This window comes from Dipteris shenzhenensis, chromosome 28, assembly GCF_047967505.1.
Source record: "Dipteris shenzhenensis isolate YYH24624 ecotype China chromosome 28, Dip_SZ_1.0, whole genome shotgun sequence".
In the NCBI taxonomy this organism is placed as follows: domain Eukaryota; kingdom Viridiplantae; phylum Streptophyta; class Polypodiopsida; order Gleicheniales; family Dipteridaceae; genus Dipteris; species Dipteris shenzhenensis.
In genome coordinates, this window is record NC_141623.1 from 30295625 (window position 1) to 30323609 (window position 27985).

Here is a 27985-nt window from a genome sequence, read left to right on the forward strand (position 1 = left end):
TTCTTGAAGTGAGGGAACTTGTTTTCCGAGGAACTTAGTGAATTGCATCTCAAAATCTATAGGCTGAGAGAAATTGATGGATTGACTATAATCTCCCATGACTGGCCAAAATGTTCTTGGACGGAGTACCAAATTAGAAACAACTGGTTTTTTTCCATCAATCAAAGCCTGAAAAATCTTTTCAGCATAGGCTGTATCTAAGGTCCTGCTGTTGGTGAAGACACTTGCTTTGACCACTGATGAAGCATGTATAACTTGAGTCTTCTGGCCCCATATATATCCTGGATCCTCATCTGTCACAGCCTCATTCAAGCGAAGATTTAGGTTCTTCATTGATAACATTTCTGCTTCTAGATCTGACTCCATTTCAAGACCCTCCGCATCCTCTTCATGTTCTTCCTCTTCTCTTCTTTGCCCTTTCTTTGTATATGAACGACCTCTTTTTCCAGTTATAGGACTTGGAACTGTAGCTCGTGAAGTACTTGCCTTTTGCATTTGACGTCGAGGTTTATTTTTTAGGGGCTCAATGTGAACTGCTTTAGATCGCCCTACTTCTTCTTCTATTGCCTCAACTTCAGGTATACTTAAGGGCTTCACTTGTTCTGTTATTCCATCAACTTCATGAGTTACACCATCTAAGTGAGTAATACCATGAACAAGAGATGTGTGTGCATGTCCTGTCTTATCTGATGCATGTCGTGTCTCACTCAATTCAATTTCTGTTTGAGATGCATGTGCATGTCCGGTCTCCACCAATTCAATTCCTGTCTCAGATGTAGATCCCTTGTAAGCATCCACGTGTACAAGACCCTCATCCATTGCTACAATGTGTTCTGTCTCATCCACTCCACTTCCTCTCTCATTTGTATTACCATGAACCAAATCTACATGGCGTGTCTCATCACTTCCTTTCTCATGTGTGGATTCTTGCACCTTAGGTCCCTCCAATGAAGTTGAACCTTGTTGGATGACACCCTGAAAGTATTCAAGGATAATCTTTGACTGCATTTTTCTTGCTTCCTCAATGGGAAATTCCTCCCACACATGTTGAAGGATCTCCAATGCAGGAACCAATTCAGGAAATCTAGGTGCTTTTGGCGGCGGCATCACAAAGTGCATTGCATCTTTCTTAGAAAGAAGAAACGATCTGTTGCTCATTCTTGACTTTGTGTAAATCATCATTGTAGTGCTGTCTTTTTCAATTTTTATTCCTACTAAGGTGCCCCCTTGAATCAAATTGCTCTTGGAGAAAGATACATTTGATGCGCACTCATCTTTCTCCAACTCTCTCTTTGTCATCACTAGAATGAGATTTCCTTTACTTAAGACCAAGAACCATGCTTTCTTTGTTGTGTCAACAACTGTCCAGTTTGTGAAGTCCTTTGGGGCATAAATTCTTCCATTGTATTTCAGTGTCATACCATTGACAAATGCTGTAGCCTCAAGATCCATCCTGTATTCAAGCACAACACAAATTTTAAGTACTTTGACAAACTACAATTACTTTGAAAAATCAAAAGTACAATGAGTCCCATTAATACACCTCCAGTTTGTATTCTTCCCAATCATATAAGTATCAATTTCATGCTTTGGGAATAGCCTAAAAGGCTTTACAAGGCTTAGAGCATAAATGCTTTGGGAATAGCCTAAAAGGCTTTACAAGGCTTAGAGCATAAATGTGAAAAAAAATAAGGATTTACAATGATCTCTGAATACAAATTTGAAGTTTGTCATATATAAGTACAAAATGCTCTGTCAACTCCCGCAACTGATATAAGTGTAAAATGCTCTGTCAACTTCCACAACTGTAATCTGTCATGTCCACTGATACAACTTTCAATCATCTTGAAAGTTTAAAAACCTTAATCGTTGCTTAAATGGTAGGGTTGTTGTGACTGTGAAACCGAATGTGAATGTGAACGAATGGACTGACTCCGATTAGGAACTAGTCGGGAAATTTTGAGCATGGCTTTGATTGGTTTTTTTGGAGTTCTCTCCTCTAAGGACAAACTAATCTATGCTAATCTAGACTACACCAACCGTCGAAGCGAAGAAAAGCAAGAAATAATTTCTTTTCCATTGTTCTTTTTAATATCCTTAGGTTGCGAATTAAAAGCAAAAAATAATCTTTCCATTATTCTTTTTAATACACTAAGGTTGTGAGTTTAAAAAAGATAAAATTTATATTTTATCTTTTTTAAACTCACACCCCTTTCTCTCTCTCTCTCCCCCCCTTCTCTCCCCCCCTTCTCTCTCGCTGCCGCCCTCATCCTCCCACCCCACCTTCCCCATTCTCACTCCCACGCCCACGTCCATTCTTTCACCTTCCCCATTTCCACTCCCTCTCCCACTCCCATCCTCCCACCACTTTCTCTCTCTCTCCCCCCCCATTCTCTCTCGCTGCCGCGGCAGCGACCCCCCCTTCTCTCTCTCTCTCTTCTCCTTCTCATTTTAAAAAAGATAAAATTTATATTTTCAAAAACTAATTTACTTACAACTCATAAGAATTGAACATTCACATTATCCTCCCACCCCTTTCTCTCTCTCTCCCCCCCCATTCTCTCTCGCTGCCGCGGCAGCGACCCCCCCTTCTCTCTCTCTCTCTTCTCCTTCTCATTTTAAAAAAGATAAAATTTATATTTTGAAAAACTAATTTACTTACAACTCATAAGAATTGAACATTCACATTAATAAGAAGTTAAAATCTTAATAAATTTGAATTTATATAATAAAAACTATAAAGTAGTTTAACTTAAAGTTTATGAAAAAATAACGTAAAATAAAGAAAACAAGACTTAAAATTAAAAATTTAATATTTACCTAGAAGAATATATTAATTCTCCCTAAAAAGAAATAAATTAAAGTAATAATAACGAATATTCTCCCTAAAAAGAAATAAATTAAAGTAATAATAACGAATGTAAGTTAAACTACTTTTAAAATTTTAATTTAAAATGTAATAAAATTAAAATTATACTCTTTATATTCCAAAACAAAATGCATTATAGTCTAAATTAAACTAGTAAATTAAAAATGAAAGTGAAACTCATTTTAAATTCAAAAACAAAGAAAAATTTAAAATTGAAGTTTCTACAAGTTTTGCTTTTAGCATACATTTGTCTTTTCACATCCAGGGGTTTGTCTTTTGAAACACAAGGTTGTCTTTTATCACAATTTTCACATCCACGCGTTTGTCTTTTGAAACACAAGGTTGTCTTTTATCACAATTTTCACATCCACGCGTTTGTCTTTTGAAACACAAGGTTGTCTTTTATCACAATTTTCAAGTTTTCACACGTTTGTCTTTTCAAACACAAGGATTCAAGTGAGAAATTTTGAAATTCTAGTTTCCACACGTTTCTCTTTTCAAACACCAAGGTTTGTCTTTTCAAACACAAGGATTCATAGTTTAAAAAAAGGCGGGAAATTTTGAAATTCTAGTTTCCACACGTTTCTTTTTCAAACACCAAGGTTTGTTTGTTTAAGTTTCGACTAAATCACACACCAATCTTCTCTAATATGCCTCATTGATCGTAGCTCCCAAATTCTTCCATCAAAACATCTCTCCTTTATCTCTTCTTGATCGTCGCCCACTCATTTTTTCTCCTCATTGGTAAGATTTTTTATCTCGATCGTACTTTCTCTTGTGCCCTTCCTCTCTAAATTTTCATCAAACACCAAGGTTTATAGTTTTGTTTGTTTAAGTTTAGACTAAATCACATACCAATCTCCTCTCATATGCCTCATTGATCGTAGCTTCTTCATCTTGTCTCGATCGTCGCCCACTCATTTCTCCTCTTCATTGGTAAGATTTTCTATCTCGATCGTACTTTCTCGTGTCCTCCCTCTCTAAATTTTCATCTCTCTCACTCTTCTCTCTCTCTCTTTCCTCTTCGCTCTAGTCTACGTTTCCTCTCATCTTAGTCTACTCTCTCCCCTCCTCTTCATTTCCCCTCTCTCTCTCTCTCTCTCTCTTCCTTTCTCCTCACCTTTTTCCTCTCTCACTTGCGCTCCCCACTCTCCTCTCCACTCTCTCTCTCACTTGCCGCGATCTCCCCCCCCATCCCCACTCTCTCTCTCCTCCCCTCTCTCTCTCTCTCTCTCCACCCCTCCCTCTTTTCGCTGCCGCGGCAGCGGCCCCTTCCCTCCTCTCTCTCTCTCCCTCCCCCTCTCTCTCGCATCTCCCCCCTACTCTCTCTCCCCCCCCCTCCTCTCTCGCTGCCGCGGCAGCGGCTCCCCCTCTCTCTTCCCTCTCCCCACCCCTTCCCTCTCCCCCTCTCCCCCTCTCTCTCTCCCTCCCCTCTCTCTCGCTACCCCCCCTTCTCTCTCTCCCCCCCCCTCCCTCTCTCGCTGCCGCGGCAGCGGCCGCGCCCCCCCCCCTTCTCTCTCTCTCCCCCTCCCCTCTCTCGCTCCCTCCGCCCCCTCCCTCCTTCCCCTCTCCCCCCCTCCCCCTATCTCGCTGCCGCGGCAGCGGTCGCGGCCCCCCCCCCTTCTCTCTCTCTCCCCCTTCCCTCTCTCTCGCTGTCCCCGGCCGCTCCCCCCCTCCCTCTCCCCCCCTCCCCCTCTCTCGCTGCCGCGGCAGCGGCCGCGGCCCCCCCCCCCTTCCCTCTCCCCCCTTCCCTCTCCCCCCCTCCCCCTCTCTCGCTGCCGCGGCAGCGGCCGCGGCCCCCCCCTTTCCCTCTCCCCCCTCTCTCGCTCCCCTGGCCCCCCCCCCCTTCTCTCTCTCTCCCCCTTCCCTCTCTCTCGCTGCCCCCGGCCCCTCCCCCCTTCCCTCACCCCCCTCTCTCGCTCCCCCCTTCCCTCTCCCCCCCTCCCCCTCTCTCGCTGCCGCGACAGCGGCCGCGGCCCCCCCCTTTCTCTCTCTCCTCGCCTCCCTTTTCCCCCCCCCCCTTCTCTCTCCCCTCCCCTCCCTCTCTCGCTACCGCTACCGCGGCAGCGGCCCCCCCCTCTCTCTCTCTTCCCCCCCTTCCCTCTCTCCTCCCCTCCCTTTCCCCCCCCCTTCTCTCTCCCCTCCCCTCCCTCTCTCGCTGCCGCTGCCGCGACAGCGGCCCCCCCCCCTCTCTCTCTCTTCCCCCCCTTCCCTCTCGCTGCTCCCTCTCCCCCCCCTCCCCCTCTCTCGCTGCCGCGGCAGCGGCCGCGGCCCCCCCCTTTCTCTCTCTCCTCGCCTCCCTTTCCCCCCCCCCCTTCTCTCTCCCCTCCCCTCCCTCTCTCGCTGCCGCTGCCGCGGCAGCGGCCCCCCCCCTCTCTCTCTCTTCCCCCCCCTTCCCTCTCTCCTCCCCTCCCTTTCCCCCCCCTTCTCTCTCCCCTCCCCTCCTCTCTCGCTGCCGCTGCCGCGGCAGCGGCCCCCCCCCCTCTCTCTCTCTTCCCCCCCTTCCCTCTCGCTGCTCCCTCTCCCCCGCCTCCCCCTCTCTCGCTGCCGCGGCAGCGGCCGCGGCCCCCCCCCCTTTCTCTCTCTCCTCGCCTCCCTTTCCCCCCCCCTTCTCTCTCCCATCCCCTCCCTCTCTCGCTGCCGCTGCCGCGGCAGCGGCCCCCCCCCTCTCTCTCTCTTCCCCCCCCTTCCCTCTCTCCTCCCCTCCCTTTCCCCCCCCCTTCTCTCTCCCCTCCCCTCCCTCTCTCGCTGCCGCTGCCGCGGCAGCGGCCCCCCCCCTCTCTCTCTCTTCCGCCCCCTTCCCTCTCGCTGCCCCCTCTCTCCCCCCTTCCCTCTCCCCCCCCTCCCCCTCTCTCGCTGCCGCTGCCGCGGCAGCGGCCCCCTCCCTCCCCTCTCCCCCCTCCCCCTCTCTCGCTGCCGCGGCAGTGGCAGCGGCCCGCTCCCCTCCCTCTCCCTCCTCCCTCTCACCGCCCCCCTTCTCTCTCCCCCCCCTTGCCCCCCCCCCCCCTTCCTCTCCCTCTCCCCCCTCCCCCTCTCTCGCTGCCGCTGCCGCGGCAGCGGCCCCCTCCCCTCCCTCTCCACCCTCGCCTCCCCTCCCTCTTCCCCCTCTCTATCCCCGCCCCCCCCTCCCTCTCTCGCCGCCCCCCCTCCCTCTCCCCTCCCCTCCCTCCCCCCCTCTGCGTTGCCGCGGCAGCGGCCTCCCCCTCCCCTCTCTCTCTCCCCCCCCTCGCTGCTTCTCCCCTCTCTCCCCTCTCTTTCCCCCTTCCCCCTTCTCTCCCCCTCCCTTTCTCTCCCCTCTCTTTCCCCCCCCTTCTCTCGTCTCTCTCCCTCTCTCTTTCTTTCTCTCTTTTGCTGCCGAGGCAGCAAGACTCTCTCTCTTCTTTTCTCTCTCTAAAAATCTATCCTTCACTTTTCTCTCTTTATAATAAAATTTCAAAGAATACAAATTTTAAAAACAGTACCTGGAAAAAAGTTGAAATCGATGCTTATGCTTGCTTGTGCTTGCTTTTGCTCTTCCTCCTCTTTTTGCTTCTCCTCTTGCTCTTCCTTGTTGAAATGAGAGAAACAATGAGAGAAGGAGAGTATATATAAGAAAAACTAGGGTTTTGAGTGCTTCTCTCTCATTGGTCCTTCTATAACATTATCTCCTCTCCCATTGGCCTCTCTATTAGATTATCTTCTCTCTCTCTCCCACCCACTCCCATCCTCCCACCCCACTCTCACTCCCATCCTCCCACCCCACCTCCCCCATTCTCACTCCCACGCCCACGCCCATTCTTTCACCTTCCCCATTTCCACTCCCTCTCCCACTCCCATCCTCCCACCCCACCCCTCCCACTCCCACCCTCACTCCACCCCCACCTCCCCCATTCCCACTCCCACTCCCACTCCATTCTCCCACCCACTCACATCCTCCCACCTACACGTCTCACTCCCACTCCCATCCTCCCACCCCCACCCCTCCCCCCCCATTCCCACTCCCACTCCCATTCTCCCACCCTTATCCTCCCACCTCACCCCTCCCACTCCCATTTTCCCACCCCCCCACCTCCCCCATTCCCACTCCCACTCCCATTTTCCAACCCCCCCCACCTCCCCCACTCCACTCCCTCCCCCATCCTCCCACCCCACCCCTCCCACTTCCACCCCCACCTCCCCACTCCCACTTCCACCCCCACCTCCCCCACTCCCACCCCTCCCACCTTCCACCCCACCCCTCCCACTTCCACCCCCACCTCCCCCATTCCTACTCCCATCCTCCCACCTCACCCCTCCCACTTCCACCCCCACCTCCCCCATTCCCACTCCCTCTCCCACTCCCATCCTCCCACTCCCACTCCCCACCCCACCCCTTCCACTCCCACTCCCATCCTCCCATCCTCCCACCCTCACCCCACCCCCACCTCCCCATTCCCACTCCCACTCCCACTCCCATTCTCCCACCCCCACCTCCCCCATTCCCACTCCCTCTCCCACTCCCATTCTCCCACCCCCACCCCCACCGCCCCCATTCCCACTCCCTCTCCCACTCTCCCTTTCTCCCACTACCACCCTCCCACACTCCCTTTCTCCACTTTCCCACTCTCCCTTTCTCCCACTACCACCCTCCCAACTATCAATTCCACTATTACTTATAAATTCTAATTAAAACTATTACTTAAATAAATGATATTACTTGAAAACACTCATAGGATTTAAGGTTTAGGATTTCGTGGTTTGGGTTTAGGATTTGGGGTTTGGTGAGTTAGGGTTTAGGGTTTAGGGTTCAAGGTTTGAGGGTTAGGGTTTGGGGGGTTAGGGTTTAGAGTTTGGTGGTTTAGGGTTTAGGGTTTAGGGGTTAGGGTTTAGGATTTAGGGTTTGGGGGTTAGGGTTTAGGGTTTGGGGTTTAGGGTTTAGGGTTTGGGAGTTAGGGTTTAGGGTTTAGGGTTTAGGGTTTGGGGTTTAGGGTTTGGGTTTTGGGAGTTAGGGTTTAGGGTTTAGGGTTTAGGGTTTAGGATTTAGGGTTTAGGGTTTAGGGTTTGGGAGTTAGGGTTTAGGGTTTAGGGTTTAGGGTTTGGGGTTTGGGGGTTAGGGTTTGGGGGTTAGGGTTAAGGGCTTAGGGTTTAGGATCTAGGGTTTAGGAGTTAGGGTTTAGAGTTTAGGGTTTGGGGGTTAGGGTTAAGGGTTTAGGGTTAAGGGTTTCGGGTTTCGGGTTTGGGAGTTAGGGTTTGGGGTTTGGGGTTTGGGAGTTAGGGTTTAGGGTTTAGGGTTTAGGGTTTAGGGTTTGGGAGTTAGGGTTTAGGGTTTAGGGTTTAGGAGTTAGGGTTTAGGGTTTGGGGTTTAGGGTTTAGGGTTTGGGAGTTAGGGTTTGGGGTTTGGGGGTTAGGGTTTAGGGTTTGGGGTTTGGGGGTTAGGGTTTAGGGTTTAGGGTTTAGGGTTTAGGGTTTCGGGTTGTTATTGGTTAGGATTTAGGATTGTTTTGGTTTACGGTTTAGGGTTTAGGGTTTATGGTTGTTATTGGTTAGTGTCTAATTAAATTTTCAAACACGTTCTGGATTTTTAAATCATTAATAAAGTAGATTATTGAGAAGAGACTAATGTTCTTTATAATTGTTGTTACAGCTTGTTTGCAGAGGAAACTCACAAAGGAGATGGCTACAAAATTTATTACGGGGATGGAGGTGATTTTATGTTGCAAAAGAGAAGTAGTTGCATTTGCTACAATCCATGAAAGTGATCCAAATTCTATTTGTCACTTTAGAAGACTTGGCGAAGATAAGGTAGCGGTTATCGTATCAAGGATTCTTAGTGCACATGTTGAGCTAAAACATAAGTGTGGGGATATGGAAATCCTTGGAGATGTTATGCCCTATAATACTTCCAACAAAGCATTTATTGCATGGGACAGAGATGAGACTTATCCAACACATGTCATCAGGAATACAAAGTGCATATCTTTGGATTTTAGAGTGGGAGATATTTTACAAATGTTATCATTTACAAATAAGTATGTAGCAGAAGGTCATGTCTTGGGATTTGAACAAGTTGAACACTGGACATTTGCGCAGATAAGAATTCAAAAAGTTACTGATGATGGTATGGATGATAACTCAATGTCATTGGATGGTCCCTACTATGAGGTAGGTAAGGATTTGAGATGGAGCATGCAATTTTTAAAGATTGGAAAGACTCGGCATGTGGTTTTTAATGATAAACATAATGTATACTACAACATCAAAGAATTGAAAGAATATGCCAATGTACCAAGCTCTATTCCTTCAGAGATGGATGATTCCAATGCACTCAACTATAGCACTGACGTCTTATCAGAAGTCGATGAGTTCATTGGTACCGAGAAAGAAAAATATTTCACAAGTGATGCCTTATCCGGGGTGGATGAGTTCATGCACATTGAGAACTTGGGCAAAGATGTGAAAAGTGTTATATCTTCAAGCATGGATGGCTTCATGGATACTGATAAAGTTCTTGGAGTCAAAGCAGGTAACTATGGAATTATGGAAATCATGCACGATAGTATATTGAGTGATGTTCTCTCTGGAGTAGAGGAGTTTCAAGACTATGGAGTTATGAAATCCATAGAAAGTGCATCAATGAGCGATGTTCTCTCAGGAATAGATGAGTTTGAAGATCATTCTGGACAGTCTATCACCACTGACTATGGAGTTATGAAATCCATAGAAAGTGCATCAATGAGTGATGTTCTCTCAGGAATAGATGAGTTTGAAGATCATTCGGGACACTCTAATGCCATTGTGACAAGTGTCTACGATTGTATCAAAAGTAGGGATGAGATCAACAAAGGACTATTCGGTGTTTGACTTTGATTGTGAACTTGTAAATGTTACAAATGGTTTGACGAATGTATCAAAAGCAAGGATGACATCAACAAAGGAATATTCAGTATTTGACTGTCAGAGTGATAAGATCAAGGATGCAACATCTCATGAAAACAACGTGACAAATAAATCTTACAAGGAGAACTACACAAATCCAAATAAGAATGAACAGAAGGTCCCAAAACGGACATACAGATGCATGAAAAGACAACGAGTGCAGGCAGATCCAGAAAAGCAACCAAAGAGAATAAGAGTAATGAATGAAGATGTTATGCTAAAAGCAATGCGATCTACATGCTGTAAGCATACATGTATGCGATCCATTAACTTACATGACATCAAGGGTTGTAGAGAACATGTATGGCAAAGGAAAGGAAGCAGAAGAAATGAATACCTACTCACGAGATTGTCTTGCTTTCTTGTAAATGATAAGAGAAGGCGAAGTTCAGGACATCAAATAAGGCCTCTTATAAATGGAAAAAGTATATGCAATAATGCATATCGCATTATTACAGGATTATCACATGGCACATATTGGAATTTGGCTAATAAAGCAAAGTATGGAGTTAAATTTAACATTCATGGAAACATAGGAAGGCCCAAAACAAGAGCCTCAACGGTTGTGGCAACAAAAATTTTGAAAGATTACATTTATGAAAATGCTTTACCACAACCCCACCTATCAGAAATGCATCTTCCGATAGGTTTGACCAAAAAAGAAGTATTTAACTCTATTGGAGAAACACAGAGGCAAAGAGGGCATGCACCGGCATCTTTTCATACTTTGTATACTCTTTGGAAAAAAAGCTTTGGACATGTTAAAATCCCAAAGAGGCAAAAAATGTCAAAGTGCAACGACTGTGATGATCTAAAGCGAGCACTTGAGAGTGCAACATCTCCAGAACAAAAAGAAGCTTACAAAAGAAAGAGACAATTTCATCATGGACTTGTTCGACATTCTAGAATAAAATATGCATTTTGGAAGGAGCAAGCTATTTCTCACCCAAATGAGTACATGTGAATTATTGTAGATGGTATGGATCAAAATACAACAACATTACCTCGATTCGTTAACACTCCACCTAAGCTACAAGGCAAATACTTTTTAAAGACACATCTATGTGGAGTGTTAGTGCACGGATTTAAGTTTTTTGCAGACATATGGATTGATTCCTTGCATCTACACGATAGCAATCAAGTTGTAACATCCGTTATGAAGGCAATTCACAATGTACATGCAGAAAAAGGTCGCCTACCAGCAACTTTGAGAATACAAGCAGACAATTGTGGACGAGAGAATAAGAATGTACTCTTCTTTGCATTTTGCTCAATGCTAATCGCTCATAGAATCTTCAATGAGATTGAAGTTGGGTTTTTGTTGGTTGGGCACACACATGAGGATATCGATCAGGTATTTAGCACAGTTTCAAGAGAACTAAAACACAAGGACATGGAGACAATGGATGACTTGATAAGAAAATGCGGGAGGCAAGTTGGTGGCCGAAAGGAAGGAACAATATGCTCAATGGTTGAGAGGATGTATGATTGGAAGAGCTTTATTCTACCTTTCATACAAAAAGGTGGTGATGCCCTGATTGGTCATAGCGCTCCACACTATTTTCGATTTTTCTTAAAGGATGAAAAACCAGTGATGCAATGGCAACACTATTCTCTTGATACAAAATGGGAACCTGAAGAACCTTACTCTCTCTTAACTTCAATCCCGAGCAAAGAAATGCATCCAACATGGGCTCCTATAAAAGAATTCAGCGAGAAATCCAAAGGTGAAATAGAAGGCTTAAAAGCTTTTATTGCATACAAAGAGGAAATGCTCCGGAGATTTCCTGATTGGAAGCCCTCTTGGAAGGAACACACTACTGTTGTAATTAGCAAGACCTACCAATTGATAAAGGACCTTGCAAAAATGCGAGAAGATGATATTAAGGCAGAACGGCCTTTATTTTGGCCAAATGTTGGTAATGACTTGCGTCCAACATCTGGTCTCTTTGAAAATGAGTTTGAATCGTTGCTCCCACGTCCATATTGTGGACCCAAGAAGAGAGAGTTTATGCCACAAATAGACATAGATGTCCATTGTTTTGTTGCAGTTCGACCATCGGATGATGAACATGAGAACGTGAAGTTTTGGGTTGCGAAAGTAGTTGACGTGAGCATGGATGACCGGGGGAGAGCTACAACATTTATAGCGGTATGGTATGAGCCAAGGGGCAGGAAGGAGAACCAAGATAACAGTACATTGTATAGTAGTTGTTTGAAAAAGGAATGGGTCCCAAACCATGAAGCAATTTCAAGACTTTCCACAGAGACAGTCATAGTATCCTGGAAATCAAGGTCAAAGAAAACAAAGAAGCACATGGGGTATGATGTAGAAGACAAAATAAAATTACCGCAACCAATTATTACGCACATTACAGAGTTCACAAAGATGCTCGCCCGGGAGGAAGTAGAAGGAGATAGCGCAAATGAAGAATGCCCATGATAACACCATTCAAATATCGAGAAAGAGTGAAGGTGGTGGTGGTTGTCAGATGAGAGTGAATGAAGATGGCACCCAAGCGACAAGTGACGACAGAAAGGACATTCTGAACAAGCAAATGTTTGGATCGCTCATTTCTGTGATCATGATAGAAAAGGACATTCAAACAAGCAAATGTTTGGATCGCCCATTTGTACTAAACTCATTGTAAAGGAAAAATTAAATTATTGAAAAGGCCACAGGAGATCCTTTGTACAAAGACTCATCCAGAGCAATATTTGTTGTAAAACTTATGACATGATAATGTAAAATTGCAAGCATAGCTATTGCTACTTTTTGGAGTACAAAAGAGGCTTCCATCATGTCTCATGTGTATATAAACCTTTTAATTTCTTGAATATTCAAGAGTGTTATAGTTTTCTGCATTGAAAGTAAAAAGAGTCTTACAGGTCTCTTATGTATACATTTTTAAAATGTTGTGAATCCTCAATAGCATGGTTTTTCATGGATTTAAACTAATAACTCGGATTTTTTATTTTAAGAATATGATTCTTATAAACAAGAAATACAAATTTAGGATTTAATAGTAGTTTTTGCATTATTTGTACAACATTGTAGAGAGATATTTTGAAATGTCTTATGTGAAAATGATAGTGCCAGAAAGTAAACTTTTGATTCTCGAATGACAGTTTCATAAAGTAAACTTTTCAGTTGGGAAGGATTTTAAGGAATAGTCCAAAAGTAGACATATGAGTCCAAAATTAGTGAAATAAGTGTTAACTTCTATGTTTTTTTATTTGTTTGAGGGGATGAGTGAGGGAGAGAGATAGAAAATAGTCGTTTTCTTCTTTGCTAGTATAGGAGGGGTAGATAGAGGAAGGGAAAAGAGAGACAACGATTATATTTTGAACTGCTATGTTTTCTGTTGTTGAGGGGATGATTGAGGAAGAGAGACAGAGATTCTATTTCAAACTGCTAGGTTTTAGAAGTATTTGAAAAAGAAGGAAGAAAAAGAGATCCTAATCAAAGAGTTTTGGGAGGGAGAGAGAGAATGATATGATATTGATAATGTTTTCTTTGTTTGTGGAGAAACAGAGCAAGAAGAGAGCATATCATAACTAAGTATATCGAAAAAATTTGATGTTTGTTCGTGTGAGGCGTACCTTGGAAGACAGAATGAGAGAGAGAAGTATTCTATGTTTTTTGTAATAATATTTTGCTTGTTTTTGTGAGAGGTTTAGTTAAAGGAGAGAGGGAAGGAGAGAGAGAGAGAGAGAGAGAGAGAGAGAGAGAGAGAGAGAGAGAGAGAGACTTGCAAAGAAAGAGAAAGAGAGAATAGAAGACATAAATTTGGAGGGTCTTTGGAAGTAGAAAGAACATCCATCTACTTACAAAGAGTAGGAGCCTGCAGTATGCATAACTGGGGTGTTGCATGTCCTCCATGTTGAGATCGGGAGTCTTCAGTATGAAAGTCACACACCATCAGAATTAAAAAAGGACGAGATCTTCTTCTATGACTCAATTTTCATTGTGCTAGATGAAGAAGGATAGTATGGTAGATTAGAATCTCTTCCCTTGCCCTCTTTTGATAGGCCAGAATGGCTGCTTCCAAGCATGGAGATAAGTGAATCATATAGAAATAGAATGTTTAATGATGTGAGAAATACTATGAAGCCAACTATTGGTGGAAGAAATACTAGGCTAAGCTGGTTTCTTCCATTTCCATGCTTTGTCAATTTCTTTGCAAGTTGTAGGCAATGAAGGAAAACAAAGATTACTTACTCTTGCAACTATCTGAGCTATTTGACAATGGATGGACAACAAGAGCATGTCATGCTGAAGATTTAGTACAATGTCGATTGAACACTTTAGATGTGACATTTCGGTGAGCAAATCTTACAATTCTTGTTTGTATAAAAAATGATCAGGATACTATGTATTAATAGATCCCAAATTTTGTAGGTATTTCATTGGAAGGCCAAATCTCTTTATGACTTTCACATATAGAAGGTTTAGATGGAAGAACCTTCAATGGGAAGCAATGGATGATGATCTGCGCGATGGGACTCATAGTCCTATTGCTGAGGTATCGATGGCAAGGACATCCTGATCTAATGTTGGAATTGGAAGAGGAGTGGACCATTCGATTTATCAGGGAAGAATTGCAATTGGTAATAGCAAGCCCTCCCCAAGACTATTATTTTAGACTTGATAATCGCAAAGTTAGATATAGGAATGAGACAAGTATCCCTTGTAAGAATTGTTGCCCCCCCCCATACTCTAGAGATAGTAGAGACATGATGGCAGGTATTTCATATGATATTTGAATCTGTACCGCCTCACTGGAGGAGGGCCTCTTTGCGCTCGATGTGGAGGGCCACTTCCTGGATGCTGAGGGCCTCTTTGACCTACACTTGGAGCTCGGGCACCTCTCCCCTGTTGGCATGGACCCTGATTGTCTGTTCTTCTCTTGGTCCTCTGCTATGTCCTTCATTGTTTCTCTTCCACCCGCTCCTCCTCTGTGCTCTCCGAGTCATCCATCTCTATCAAAGGATCTTCTTGTGCCTTCCTCTGTCCCTCCTCTTGTGCCTTCCTCTATCCCTCTTGCTCCCTATCTGGCTTCCAAATTGGCAGTTTCTCCCTTCGACGGGGATCATCGAGGGGAGAAGGGGGGGCTATCACTCTTTGTCTCTGAGTCTAAAGGTGGGTCTGGTTGTGCTAGTCTCCATGGTGCCTTGATCTTGGACCTGGCCATGGGGGATGGAGAGAGTGTTCAAGAGAAAGGGTGAGGGTGCAAGAGATAGGGTGGAAATCTTAGGGGCAAGTGGGAGGTGGTGTGGGAGTGGAGAGCTCTTTAAACAGTGAAATGAAAATGAGGGTGCATTCTCTTATATAGGGACAAAAACCCTAATTTTTAAAAAATACTTATTTCAATAAAAACCCTTAAAAAAGTAAAATTAGTGCAACCTTGAGCTAAATACTTATAATTAACATCCCATAACACAAAATTTCTCATTTATACACTCACGTCCATTATACGTTGGCTTTACTGCAAATCACATAACTAAAATTACAAATAAATTCTGAAACTTATACATGGGCATCCACATTGGAAGAGTCTACACCATCATTTGCATCTGTCTCCAACCCATATGTGCCCTTGTCAATGATGGGTTGCACACCAACTTGCATGATTTTGTCTTGTATTCGATGAGTTGTATATTCTTCTTCGACGTTCCGTGTTAACATCTTGCACTGCATGGGACACTAACGACTCTTTGAATGCTAGTGTTGCAGTGCTGCTCTTATTTTGATACCCCTGTACCACCATTGAACCAATTGAACCATTGGGCTTGACTTAGTTCTACCACCCCCATGTTGGGTTGCTCTATTATATGCACAATGTGCTTGCCAATGCGATCTTTCCATGCCCTGAGTAGACCACACTCCGATGCTTCCATAATTCCATGCCATGTATGGTGCATGAGCATATAATATGTGCTGTCAAATAGAAAAACAAATCAGTAAATATAGGACCATTCAATATGCACATCTCAATGTCCACGTTAGAGATTACCATGTACTGTGTGAAATGATTCTTTCCCCAAGCTATCTCCATATTCTGGCTAAAGTCATTCATAGCATTGATGAAACATTGTGCATCATCTTCTTTGAATTTTTTCTTTTGTAGTAAAGGTACTAAGCTATCAAGAGCTAACCACACTCGCGCCTTTTCCAGTCTTTTTTGTCCCTTCCCCCTCGTTCACAATAGGCATTATGTAACTTTCTCCATACATCAAACTCATTAGCACGTTTAAGCTTGTCATTCTTCTTTTCAGAAAGGAATTTTAAAGCCTTGACACCACCAAAGTTTGGCTTACACAAGGAACATTGCCTGTTTTTCTAGATCTTTTCTCATCTTTTGTAATCTTTACTTGCCCAAAGTGTAGTCCCATATCTGAAAGAACCTTTTCAATTCTTGCAATCATCCTCTCACTCTCTTGTTGGGGCTTCAAGTTATATGCATCAATGATGTATAGATGCACCAACTTTTTAATTATGCTCACAATAGTATGAAGCGCACAAATGTGTACTCGCTCAAGAGGAATTTCAAGAATCGGGCTCCATGATGGATCTTTCCCTGGCACATCCCTATCTGGTGCCTTAGTTTGATCTATCTCTGCAAGTTCAGAGGCCCATTGCTTTTGATCCTTTTTACCACCCTTTGCAGTAGGTACTCTCGTTTGCGTGCATAGTGGACAAGGATGGCTTGTATTTTCTCCATGTGCCACATTAAACATACATTTAATCATCTTGAGGTCAGCAGCTAGATGCCATTCTACACGGTAGGATCCATAGCCCTCAACTTCAAGTAGCTCACCATTTTTATGACCTTTGATCACACTTGGGACATCAGTTTGGTAAAAAAAACACTTCAAAATTGAATGTGACTCTTTTGGCACCTGCAAAAAAACTCACATGTTATTTCAAAATATTCTATGTCGTTTTGCATTATTGCATTAAAATACAAATTTCCATCATACCTCAAAGGCAGCCAACCACCAAATCTCCTGTTTTGATTGCACACTGAACTGTCTTGCATCATCAAGCTCAACTTCAAGGTCTAGTATTCTATTCATCATTGTCAAACTAACTCTTTCCAATTTTTTACCTTTGACCACCTCACTTTCATCAAGCTTTAGTACAATCTTTAGAGTACCATTGCATTCTTCCATAGGCATATCATAAAACTTCACCATGGCTTACAGAACTCTTCGAACATCCATCACAAAGTTATTATTGACTGTCAATTCCAATTCTTTAGTCTCTCTAGCCTTTGTTTTCAAAGTTAGTGTACTACATACATGCTGAGGCTCACCGACTAAATCAAATACACCCAAATTGATTGCATGCCTGGCCTTATCAACATCAGTCGGTTTAGGAAGCGGGACTTTAACTTTTGCTCCCACAAAAAGACATGCTGTTTTTAAGCTCTTAAATATGAGCCGATTATTAAGAAAAACAAGAAGAGAGATATAGGAAGCAACCAAAATGGAGCAACAGTCTCCTCCACAATCAGCTCATATTCACCCCACACAATACAATTGAACACTACTAAAGGTCAACACCCATAAATAGTAGATAAGAACTAATGATGGTTGAGTCAATGTGACTCACCTTATTCACCTACTCACACAACAATAACCGAGAGCTTGATTCCCAACACTCCCCCTCAAGCTCAAGTAGGGAGCATAACACCAAGTAGCTCTCTAAAGCATGTAAACTTATCTCTACCCAATGACTTGGTAAAGATATCTGCAACCTGATCTTCAGTCTTCACATGCATGAGATCAATCTTCTTTGATAACATCATCTCTCTAATGAAATGGTAGTGTATCTCAATATGCTTAGTTCTAGCATGGTAAACCAAATTACTTGCCAACTGCACACTACTCACACTATCACAATAAAGTCTGACTGGTTTTTCCACATGCAGTCCCAAATCCTGCAAAAGCTTCTGAAGCTAAGAAATCTCACATGCAACCAACGCTGCACCTCTGTACTCTGATTCTGTACTAGACAATGCCACTATGGGTTGCTTTTTGCTACTCTAGCTAGCCATAGCACTTCCAAGGTTGAATGCATAACCACTGGTGGATCTCCTGTCATAGGCACATTCTGTCCAATCTGCATGTGTGTATCCAACAAGTTCTATATCCTTTCCATACTCATAAAAGAGTCCATACTGATATGTTGCCTTGACATAGCGCATAATCCTCCTCACTGCATCCAAGTGAGGCTTTCGTGGCTTCTGCATAAACTGACTAATGAGTCCCACAACATATGCCAAATCAGGCCTAGTGATTGTCAAATATATCAAGCTGCCAACCATCTGCCTGTACATGGTAATGTCCTCAATCTCAACTCCAGAATCAGCCATAATCTTCAAGTTTTGATCCAAGGGGATATCCATTGGTTTGCATACCTTCATGCCAAACTTCTCCATCATATTTAAGGCATACTGCCTCTGCATAAGCCAAATGCCATCTGGTGTTCTCAACACCTCTATGCCAAGAAAGAACTTCAAGTCCCCTACATCCTTCATATCAAACTCCATTTTCAGCTTGCTCTTAATTTCAAGAATGCCATCATCATCACTAAGATCATCAACATAAATTATAATCACAACATATCCAGCAATTGTCTTCTTTGTGAACAGTGAATGATCAGCCTTCCCAACTGCAAAACCAAGCTCCTACAGGTATCTACTGATCCTTTCATTCCATGCTCTAGGTGCTTGCTTTAGCCCATAGAGAGCTTTCTTCAACCTGCAAACATAGTTGGGATAGTCAGGGTGCACATAACCCTCGTGCTGAACCATATAGACTTCCTCCAACAAGTCACCATTTAGGAAAGTATTCTTGACATCCATTTGCTACAATTCCCAGCCATTTGTAGCAGCCAATGCTATGATAGTTCTCATAGTTGCCATCTTAGCAACAGGGCTGAAAGTTTCCTCATAATCTAGCCCATACTGCTATGCATACCCTTTGGCAACTAGCCTTGCTTTATACCTTTCCATTGATCCATCAGACTTGCATTTTACTTTATAGACCCATTTGCAACCAATAGGATTTTTGCCTTCAGGCAATTGTATGTTGTATGTGAGGGGATGGATGGTAGAATATGTCAAGCGATGGAAGAGTGCATATGCTTGTATCCATCTCGTCTCTTTTTGTACTTAAAAGCTAGAACCTTGTGGGCTACAAGTAATGTTGTTGTGTTGTACATGGAAGTGGTGGATGAAGCCCTAATTATATAGGATGGTATGTTCTATGCGAGGGGATGGATGGGAAAATATGTCAAGCGATGGAAGAGTGCATATGCTTGTATCCATGTCATCTCATTTTGTACTTGAAAGCTAGAACCTTGTGGGGTATAAGTTATGTTGTCGTTTTTTAAAATTGAGATCGTGGATGATTTGGGATACACAATAGCTAGAGCCAACCTTACGACTTGCAAATACTTTCAAGGCAACATTGGGAAAAAGGAAAGAATAATCGAATATGTGCAATCAAAGTTTATATTTTCAAGTCGCAAGGGTTGATCTAACTATCATGTGCACTAATTCGTGTTGACATATTTCAACATTTCTGCATAACATTACAAGTCCACTTAATCCACTGAAACCACTTAAATCACTTATACCACTTAGTCCATTTAAATCACTTAAACCATGTAGTCCACTTGAATCACTTAAACCACCCTGTCCACCTAATCTGCTTATACCACTTAAACCACTTCCTTCACTTATATCACTTAAAACGAAGTCATTTACTTATACCACTTAATCCACATCAAGCTACATGATTCCACATTATGCACTTAAACCAAGTAGCTCCACTTAGTCCACTTAATTCACATTAACTCACTTAACATTACATTAGCTCCACTTCTTCCACTTAATTCACGTTAACTAAATTAGCATTACATTAGCTCTACTTAGTCCACCTAATTTCCATTAACTCACTTAAAAATTACATTAGCTCACTTCAGATGGTATCTTTTTCTTTTAGGTTCAAGGTTGTGCTGACAGTGTCGGCATTAACATTAAAGTTCAAAATTATTTTCTAGTATCTGTGCGGGTTAAAGCTCACTGTACCTTAACCCGATTATGTACAATACTCAAACACATATATATATGGATGAAATAGAAGATTAGGGTGTTCTGCACCCACCAAAACTTGTGTCTCTCAAGCTCCCTCTCTCCTTCTCAGCTTTTGTTGTGTCCTCACAACTAGTATCAGAGCTTGGCAGTAGAGCCTGGTGGTAGCATGAGTAGCTCGGTGCAGCAGCCTCTAGCCCGGAGAGAGAGTGGTGCATCCCAATGTGAAGATAGTGAGAGAGAAGGAAGGAGTCTCATTTGCGGCTTTCTCACATACACAATGGGGGAATGCACACAAAGCTGGAGGCTGAAAATAGTTTTCCTCTTCTTAGTTGTGTAAGCCAAAACAACTCTAGTACAAAGAAATAGAAGAACCCTATATGTGGGTCTCAAACCAAACTCAGCTAACTAAGGTGGCATACTAATTGAGCCACGAACTAGAGTACATAAGGATAGTTGTCATCCAGCTATTATTCATGGGCGGTGTACCAACCGCATCTGCAGCTAACAAGTCAGTGACATAAATGCACAACAGTCACCCTGGCATATCACGAGTGGAGCTCGATATCTCAACACTCCCCCTCGAGCTCAATCCCAATTCTTGCACACCAAGTAGGTCTCTGAACTTGCATAGATTCTTTGCGCCCAATGCCTTCGTGAATATGTCAGCTATCTGATCCTCTGTGCTGACATAAACTAGATCAATAAGACCTAGTAAAACCTTCTCCCGCACATAGTGATAATGCACCTCAATGTGCTTTGTTCTAGCATGATAGACTGGGTTATTTGCCAAGCGTATACTGCTCATGTCACAATAAATGACAACTGGCCCATATGTAGACTGATGCATATCATAAAGTAGCTTATGCAACCAAGCTACCTCACATGCAGCCATTGCTGCACCCCTGTACTCAGCCTCTGTGCTTGACAAGGCAACCGTAGGCTGTTTCTTGCTACTCCAAGTGACTATAGCACTCCCAAAAGAGAACACATATCCACTGGTAGATCGTCTATCTGAAATACTACCAGCCCAATCAGCATCAGTGTATCCATGCAACTGTATCTAAACCCCAGCCTCATAAAATAGTCCATACTGCAATGTGGACTTCACATACCTGAGTATGCATCTAGCCGCATTCAAATGCGGTTTCCTTGGAGCCTGCATAAACTGACCTACCAATCCAAGAGCATAGCTCAAATCTAGCCTGGTAATAGCCATTTAAATCAAACTCTCATCAAACTTCATACTATGCACCTGTACATAGTAGGGTCTTCTAGAAGCTCACCTGCATCTGTGCTCAACTTCACATTCTGCTCCAAAGGAACTAAAATAGGCTTACAGCCTATCATCCCATATTTGGACAGCATGTCCAATCCATACTGCCTCTGCAAGAGTCGTATCCCACTTGGTGATCTAATCACCTCAATGCCCAAGAAATAACGCAGCTCTCCCAAATCCTTCACCTCAAACTTATGCTTTAATAGCATTTTCACATGAAGGATATCTTCATCACTATCACCTGTGATGATCAAATCATCAACATAAATGACAAGCAGCATAATACCTTTCTCTGTTTTTCTCACATAAGTGAAAAATCTGCCTTGGAAATCTGAAATCCAATAGTGACAAGATACTATCCTACCTTGTCAGACCATTGTCTAGGTGCTTGCTTCAAGCCATACAAGGCTTTCTTCAACCTGCAAACAAACTCAGGATGAATAGCATGAACATAACCTGGTGGCTACTCCATAAAGACCTCTTCTTGCAAATCACCATGCAAGAACGCATTCTTTACATCCATCTGATGTAAAGACCATCCCTTTGATGCAGCCATAGCAATGACTGCTCTTACGGTTGCCATCCTTGCAACCGGACTGAATGTTTCTTCATAATCAATGCCATATGTCTGTGCATACCCCTTGACAACTAATCTTGCCTTGTATCTATTCACAAAACCATCTGCATTGTGCTTCACCTTATAAACCCACTTACAACCAATTGCATTCTTGTCTTTAGGCAAAGGCACCAATTCCCATGTAGCATTTGCTTTCAAGGCATCCATTTCTTCATCCATGGCTTTCTCCCATTTTTCTTTTCCCATGGCTTGCTCAAAAGAAGTGGGTTCTAGTTCCTGTATCACTTTGACCATATAGGCATAGTGAATGGTTGTAAATCCATCATATTTCAGCCTATCCACAGGATACCTAGCTCTAGTAGACCTGCACAAAATAGGCTCACTTCCAGGTGCTCTCAAAACATCCTTGGTCTTCCTTGCTCCAGGTGTAACAATAGAAGGAATACCCAACTCATCATCAATGCTTTGTTCTGAGCCACTGGATTCTCCTCTTTCCAAAGTATGCATCAAGAGATGTTTTTCCCTTGACTACTCACATTATTGTACTTTGGTTGAGGTTGGGATGTATTGACAACCTCTACCTAGAACATCCTTTGAAGACTCTTCCATCTTGACATGCTTAGCACCCTTTCCATAATCACTTGGCTCTTTCTTTTTGCTACACCATTTTACAAGGATCACTTAGCTATGGTTTGCTATCTCTTGATCCCACTTTCTTTGTAGTATTTATTTCATTGTAGTTGCAATTGAACCATTGCTATGAATTTCCCTCCTTTTCCAGACGAATCATGTTCAACTTCTTTTTGGTCTCACATCCCACCTTCGCCCTCCATTCTTTGAACTTATAAAAGGCTTGTGATATGTTTGATAGACGGTAGAGCCACGATTTCGACTAAAATCGTTGATGAAGGTAAGGAAGTATATGGACTTAAAAGAGGTCTTGTAGGCATGTGCCATAAGATATTTGCATGGACCAATTCAAGTGGTTTCATGGTGTAGTTCCTGGCCATTGTCAGTAATGGATTCTGGTGTTGCTTGCCTTCCATGTAAGCCTAATAAACACGATTGCCAATGAATGGTGGAAGCCCATCCACCATTCCATATTTTTGTATTATGTTTAGGATTGAGTATCCAACATGGAAGAATCATTCCCAAAAAACTTCGTGATTATCGATGAAAGGTGGGAGCCCATCCACCATTTTGGATTTTTGCATTACATCCTAGTTTGAGGACTTCGCATGGCTAAATCACTCATGGAACAACCTTGAAGCATCTTTGTCATCCCAACTACAAGACTTGCTCTAGCTGACGTCGTATAGGATGTGCAGCACGTACAAAATTGTTTCATATGGGTACGGATGGTAGGAAAGTTTAAAAGAGCTGTGAATGTAGAAAAAGGGAGCGCAGAAGCTAGTACGAGCGAGGTAGAAATGTCCTGAGCATGAGCGAGACCTGGAGGGGGCATCCAGATGAGGAGAAGCCCTGGGCGGGTAGGCTACGACAAGTGGATACCATAGTTGAGCTCCTCACGCTCCTACACCACACACACTTTTTCACACACACCACATACAACCACCCACACACACACATGCACACACACACACACACACACACACACACACACACACACAGAGTTCTACTTTAGCACTTGTTTCAATTGTAATCTATGTATGAAAGAGTAGTGACTCTATAGAAAAACAGATTCGCTTACACATATCAAACTCGAGCAAGCACACAAATTCCAATAAAGATTTGATTAGAGGCACACATGACCTTCATCCATCCCCTTCAGCAGTTACAGAGCGCAAATTGTTTGCATAGCCTGTTCATATTGTAGTATATCCTAGTATTGGTTGGATTGTTTTGGGAATGCCTTCTAGTGTGCCTTTCTTTACTCTGAAGCAAATTTACATAGCATGTTGATGAAGAAGACAATATCAAGCTATATTAATCAAGTAGAGTAGAATTTTTACCAATTGGTGATACTAGGTTGTATGCACAAGTTGAGAAACATTGCCTATGCTCATCTTGGCTTGGACTTCCATTGGGGTGACTCCTACTTACAATTTCAACCGCTTCACCACCGCTTTGGTATCTCTTGTCAATATTCCACCTGGGAGATTAATGTCTTGCATTGCTCCAACTAGATGTGGATCCCACAAGAAAATAATGGAGGAATCTAAGAGTCTTCACACTCTGAATGTCATCCACATGATCCCTAGTTATGATCACATTTTCAACATGCATGATCATGATCAATCTTCTAAATCCCTTTCAATGGGCATTTGATGTGCCAAATTTGATAATTATCAATTTGCACATTCCTAATCTTCTGCACACGATCCTAATTTCTTAGTTATGATCACATCTTCAACATGCATAATCATAACTAGTCTTTTAAATCCCTTTGAATGGAGGTACACGTTGGCTTTTGATGCACCAAACTTGACAAAGCAATCATTGAATCCTTTGTATGATGCTAGAGGGGCCTATTTCAACCTATATAAATCTTTCTTAGTTTATATAGGATGTCACATTGGATTTGGAAACCAAGTGGCTGCTCCACATAGACCTCCTCCTTGATGTCTCCATTCAAGAAGGCGTACTTGAGATCCATCTAAATGGTAGGCCAGAGCAATCACTATCTGTATTGTCTCCCTCTAAGTAATTAGAGCATTAAAAGCAATCATAGTCTGTATTCTCCCTCCAAGTAATTAGAGCAAACATCTCATGCCCTTATGCCACTAGCCACATGTCAAGGGTCCTGCATGAGTTGTCGTTGACCTTGTATATCCATTTGGTCCCTATGCTCTATTGTCTAGTTGGATTAGGAAATAGATCCCAGGTTTGATGGTCGTCCTTTTCCCGCCCTCTCCCGAGCTTTGCTGTTAGAGTCGCTTCTTTCTTTTGCCCTCCTGTCTTGCCCTTGGTCATATATATCATCCCTTTGTAACTCCTTTTCCTATTTTCTACTCGTATATATAAGCCCTTTTTTCTTTTATGTCCATTCCTTTTCTATACTCTCTTTTAGCCTGTATGTACTTCCTCTGTTTCCTATCTACCCTTCACTTTCTTCCTGTTTAAGCTTTGTTTATTTCACTTATCTCCAAATACATTTTACAGGTACTCAATGACTACTACGAAGACATACATGAATAAAAGGCACAAGCAAGAATTGGGTCAGGATGATCATGGGCATGTTTCTTTGGAGGCTTAGTTGGTTTATGATGTAATGCATGAGGGCTTTGATGATACACACAAGGATTGGAAGGATGCTGCTCCCACTATATGAATAATGGTGGAAGTAGGGGATATTGTGGATTTGGTGCATGAATATACGAAACATGCAGTTACTATATTTTTTCTAGGAAGGATGCCAGTTGCAGTTGATGTTGGAAATTAGGTAACACGCGCTTTGGGGGGTTGTTTTGTTCACAAAGTGCATTATGCATCCAGGGGCTTTTTTGAGATGATTATGGTGGACAAACAACACAAGCAGATGCTTCTTGATCATTCCCCTCTCTTTTATGGACAACAGATGGTATATGTTCTCCCTTAGTCATCTACCAGGGATTATCAGGCTTTGATTAGGCATTGTTGTCCTATGTGGGTGGAAGCTCTGGACTTCCCTCAATGTTTTGCCTCCTTGTTGCCAAAAATTACAACCTCTTTGGGGAAGGTGGTATGTCCACCGCAGCCCTAAGTTCCATTAATTGGCTTGAAATTTTTTTTCGATTCGAAAAAACATGAAAATTTATGATTTTCCTGAATTGAAATGAATCCACTAATTTTTCCTAATTTATTCGTACGAATAAACGTAGTATAAATATGAAACAATTGTTATTTTTTGTATTCCTACGAATACATCCAGCTGTATTCTTGAGCCACCTGCTTGCCTGCCTGCTTGCCGCCTCTTGGTTGCCCACCTGCTACCTCTTGCTTACCTCCATACCTACCAGCTCTCATCATAGGTACCTTACTACACCTTACTTTTATTATAGTCTTTCATTAGTAATCAATGTTTCTCTCTCTCTTGTTTTGTTTAAGACTGGCACTCGTCTCTCTTAGGAGAGTTGTGTGTTGCAATCCTTTTAAATTGTTTAATATTTAGTTTGTATTGTATTTAAGTGTGTAGACAGGCTGACACTCATCTCTCTTGCGAGAGTTGTGTGTTGCAGTCTGTTTTTGTCATGTGTTGCAATTTTAATTATAATATAAATAATTATCTTTTACCTAAGACTGGCACTCATCTCTCTTAAGAGAGTTGTGTGTTACAATCTTAGTTTGTATAAAAATGTTTGTTTGTAGGAACTCCTGGGCTGGCACTCATCTCTCTTAAGAGAGTTGTGTGCTATAGTCCAAGCTTAGTGATGTTTTCAGAGATGCTTATTCTGGCACTTATCTCTCCCTTGACAGTTGTGTGTTACAGTCTAAGTTTAGAGATGTTTTCAAGTACTTAGTCTGGCACTCAACTATCCCTTGATAGTTGTGTGTTGCAGTCTAAGTTAGAAATCATGCGACATTGTCTTAGACACTTAGTCTGGCACTCAACTATCCCTGGATAGTTGTGTGTTGTAGCCTAAGTTAGAAATCATGCGATGTCGTTTTAGACACTTAGTCTGGCACTTAATTGTCCCTTGATAGTTCTGTGTTGTAGTTGAATCCTAGTGTTAGATGGTGAAGTCCATGATTAGGTTATGCCTAGGTCATTTTTTGTGTTTTGATTTTCTATAGTATGTTACATGATTTGAGGCTTGAGCTTGAGTTGAGAGGTTATACCTAAGTAATTTCTTAGACTACTTGCATTGATTTTCTTATTGCACCTGGCATTGAATTCTTTTTTGAATTTTGTGTTGTAGCTTACTACATATGAGATGGCTCACGCAGGTGAGAAGAGGAAGTGTCAACAACTTGATCTCACAAAGTCTTAGAGGAAGGTGCTGAAAAATGAGAATCTACACTTCTTAATGAATGTCAATCAGGACATCATTGAGACAGCTTTCCAAAATGGTGAAAGTGGTGTACAAAATTTGGTGAGGACAATGGCAGAGCATGGAGGGAGGACCTTGCGTGATCGATTTCTAGATGTTTTCACAATAGAGTCTATAGACCAGTATTTGTACCACTTAACAATGGAGGGCCGACGATGCCTCGATCAAATAGATCGAGACATAAACTCATGTGACACAAAGTGGGAGGGTCCTACTGTAGATGCCAGGGTCACGTACATCAAGAATGCGTGGTGAGGTTACAAAGGCAAAGGAGCTGCCTCTACCTCCCTTCCATCAATGCACCCACATACCCAAGCATAGCCGCAATCACAAGCATCAATGCACCCATGCCCCCAGTCAGATGCTGCATTACATGCACCACAACCACAAGCACCAATGCACCCACGTCCCCAGTCATATGTCGCATTCCACCCAACGCAGCCGCAAGCACCATTGCAGCCATGCCATGTATATGCACTAGTGCATCCACCACTACATGTCAAACCTCATATCCCTTTTTTCCAAGATCTTTCATACCTAGAAGTTCCTCCTCCTTTTTCACATCTCCCACCACATGCACGATCACATTTCACATCTTTTGTACCTCCTACCACAGGCGCAGACTAGTTTTCATCTCCCATATTTTCACCTGCACCACAAATGCACAATCTATCTGCATAAGCAGATACATTCCCATCTCCTTCATTCTCGCCTGCACAAGGACCACGCACATCACATGGCTTGCGTGATCATGTAGAAGTGCCAAGACCCATGCGGCCCATATTGCTTCAGCGACGAGACATCCGATTCATGCCTAATGCAGCTGTGAGCACAAGCACGAAAGAAACAGTCAACATGTGCAATATTCTTGTCACTTTCTTTGAAAGGGACAAAATTTATGCATGTAAGGTGCTGAGGGTTTCTGTGTCCGTTGATGCATTGAAGGCCAGCGCCGCATTGGAAAAAGCCACATGCTTGGGCGATGTCATACATCCAAGCATCATCCGGGCAATAGGTCTAGTCCATTATGATAACCCAATGATACTATTTCCATTTTGGAATGGAAATCATTTAGAAAGATGGCTAACCTACCTCGGACATGACGGAAAGCGACCATCTCCAGTGTTTCACAGAGATGATGCGAAAATGCCTACTAGAGCTCCATGGGTCCGTCAGCATGTATTTGATATTTTAAGTGCACTAGTTCGCACTATTCATTACATGCACCAACACAATGTCCTGCATAATGATTTGCATGTGCAAAACATT